Source organism: Pinus tabuliformis, chromosome 5_1, assembly GCF_031772625.1.
Source record: "Pinus tabuliformis cultivar Carrire ecotype Pingquan chromosome 5_1, CPIR1, whole genome shotgun sequence".
Lineage (NCBI taxonomy): Eukaryota > Viridiplantae > Streptophyta > Pinopsida > Pinales > Pinaceae > Pinus > Pinus tabuliformis.
Genome location: NC_142305.1, coordinates 6,529,964 through 6,533,265, shown reverse-complemented (window position 1 = coordinate 6,533,265; position 3,302 = coordinate 6,529,964).

Sequence of the window (3,302 nt, the reverse complement as noted above, 5' to 3'; positions counted from 1 at the left end):
GAAGTTTTGTTTAAAACAAAGGAGGGATGGAGTGTACGATCTCTTGAACAAATCCGCCTCAGATATCGTTTCAGTCTGGATCATCCAAGTGTTGCTGAAGAGGATCAACTGGTTATCGACATTTTTAGAATGTCAGATTTGGCACGATCCATTCTTTTGGCTCTTTCCAACAGGTTTAACTTTTTAAGTAGTTGTAGCAATATTATTTGTCATAAATCGCCTTGACTTCAAGCCTGGGTTCCGGAAATTATAAGTTCGAAGAGAACTCCGACGATGCCCACATGGATTGAGCAGAGGAATTGCATTTGTTAGCGGGTCTTTGTGGGTGTTGGAGCACGAAGGGTACGGGATCATTTTGCAGCTGAAAAGAAGCGGTCACCTTGTATCATATTGACAAAATTGGTGGAAACTGCAATCCTAAAGATCAGCAATATATGAAAATAACTCTAAGTCAACTACTGGTGGGGCTGGATGCTTTTAAGCAAAATGAAGGAATAATAGTTATTGCTGCTACTAATTTCCCTGGGTCGTTGGATAAGGCCCTGGTTAGACCTGGTCGCTTTAGAGGGCTTGCTGGGGAAAGGGGTTGGTCTAACTTCATTAACTGGGGAGTCTATGCATGAAAATGTTCATGAGAAAAGCCTGAGACAGGTGCACGCTTTCCCTGAGCAGTTATCTGCGTTGGAAAAAGAGAACAGAATACTCAAGCAAACTCTTACTACTAAAAGCGATGAACTTCAAACTTCAAGGGTCATGTGTGCGCAAACAGCTAGTAAACTATCTCAACTTGAGGCACAAATGGAGGCTTTCCATCGAGGTCATCGCATCAGTAAAACCAGTGGTACAGCTGTTGATATTCATGTAAAGATGTCACATGGTATCAATATGAGTAATGAACCAAGTATTGTTTCAATTTCTGAGGATGGAGGCAATGGAGATAAAGCTAGCTGAGCTGAATCCTGGGCTTCGGCATTGATTTCTGAATTAGCGCAGTTTGAGAAGGATAACATAGATGTCGCTACAAATAAAGCATTTGATTCCTCAGAGTTTAATTTGCTGAATGATTTTGTTGAAATGAAACAGGTTTTTCCTTTTTCCTTCCGTGATGAAGCATGAACTGGTTAAAGGTGCTGAGTCTCGAAAACACAAACCATTTGAATGCCAACGAGGAAAGTGCAGAAAACATCATTTTTTTTAGATATGAGAGACTCAAAAGAATACTGATATACATGAAATCGCGGAAGATGACTCCAACAGATACAGAGGTCATTTCTTAGGTGGCAGTCATTGCGATATGCGCGCATTTGGTTATGTGGCAGTTTGACCCGTATTTTAGTAAAACAGCAGAGCGTATTTCCAGACATTTGGGGAGCAGTTGCAAACTGGCACACAAGATTCGATTGCCTATATCTTCAATAAATGGGATTGACACCTGCCCTTCACTTCAGCCACCTGAAAACACCTGTTACCAGATGAATAAGATTTGTTTTTATCTTTGACCTCAGTTAGTCATACGATGGAGTCTGCGCTCCAATTGTTAGGCTTTTGGTTATAGATTTTCAAGGAGAAAGTTATTGCATGTTCTATTTATGTAATTCAGGTGAAACAGCGCAGAAGTTTTTGGGTTGATTTGTTTTCTTTTACAACAGAGTCTTATTTAATGTATTAAAAAAAAAAGTCAGTAGGTTAGAGTAGGAGAGGGAGGGGAGATTTTCTGAGTGCTGAGTGCTGGAACAGAGCTTTCATTGTACAGTTTTTGGCAGAGAATTTAATGGAATTTCACAGCTCTGTTTGCTGAGATTCATGTGGTATGACAATTTAACATTAGTTTTTCCTCTGTTACATATGTAAACCGTTATGTTTCATTTCATTTCATGATCATTTCTAGCTGAACAAATGAAGTGTTTAGGTAGGAATTCATAGTATTATATGCTCCTCCTATAAGTTTGTTCACGTTCGATGTTTTCTTCTGTTTGACAAGGATTCATCTCCTATGCCCTTGTCAGCTCCTCACCAGTCTTGCCATCTCATTTAAAATCTAGATTTGGTGTTAAATTGCTTGCCTACCTTGCCTCAGTTGATAATCTCTGTAGTCATTATATTTCTCTGTTCAAGCTGTGATTTTGCCCATGCAGCCCAGAAAAGCCCCGTCATTTAATTAAAAACCCCAAATCAAACTTCCTTATCAGTTTACTAGCCATAATATCAGTGTTACCTTTGATTGGTCATCTCATCCCATTGAAAATTTGTCGAGATAGACCGGAGAGAGCCTTCTCATACCCCGTAGGGCTAGCTACGAGGTGAAATGGTTTGATGTTGCCTTGAAGGTTTACCTTCCTCAGCCTAGGGTGAAATCTCAAGCGCTAACAGAAATTCATTAAAAAGCTTGACGAAATCCCAGAGATAGCACTCCCAGAGGAGCAATCGATTAAAATAGCTCTTGCGCTGTCTGACAGAGGCCTGGTAGGGCAGTTTATGGGCCGTTGGCCGTCCACTAAGACCACGGACGATTGGATACAACGAAACTGGAGACCGCAGCTGGAAAATAATGTGATTTGTTATGCTGTAGGGTGAGGCTATTTCATTTTTGAATTTACCACCAAGGAAGATCGCGACCTGGTTTTCAGAAACGGGCCGTACTTTATGGGAAATCAGGGACTGTATCTCAATAAATGGAGTCCTGATTTTGATCCATCTGTAGATGTCCCCAAGGAGGCACCGGTCTGGGTTCGTTTACCCAATCTCCCTCTCCACTGTTGGAGCTATCAATCTCTGCAGAAGATCGGTAATGGGCTGGGTCGATTTATTGACAAAGCTGATCACAAGGGTCAATATACTTGCGCTAGAATCTGCGTAGAAGTTGATCTGGAAGCCGGGCTACCAGAAGCGATTAAACTCAAAGTTGGAGAATGGCAGCACTACCAGAAGTTGGACTACGAGCAACTGCCTTTCAAATGTCGAACTTGTCATGAGCATGGACACTTCCAGAGAAACTGCCCAAAAGCCCCATCAGGGAACACAGTTGAAGAAGAAGGTTGGAAAGAAATCAGAAAGGGAAAAGCTATCCCAAAACCTTCCGGACAGAAACCTTCCGCCCCATTGGGAAATCCTCACATCAACCCAAAAGCCGTTGCTGCCAAAGACGGATCTCCATCTGGAGAAAAGATGGGTGATAAGGAGAACCACGAAGAAACCGGAAATAAGGAGGAACCAGGAAAAACAAATGCAGTAGAATCAACAGATCCCACACCAGAGGAGTATCAGAGAGGAAACGAAGGCAATGAAGAACACATTAGCCTAGG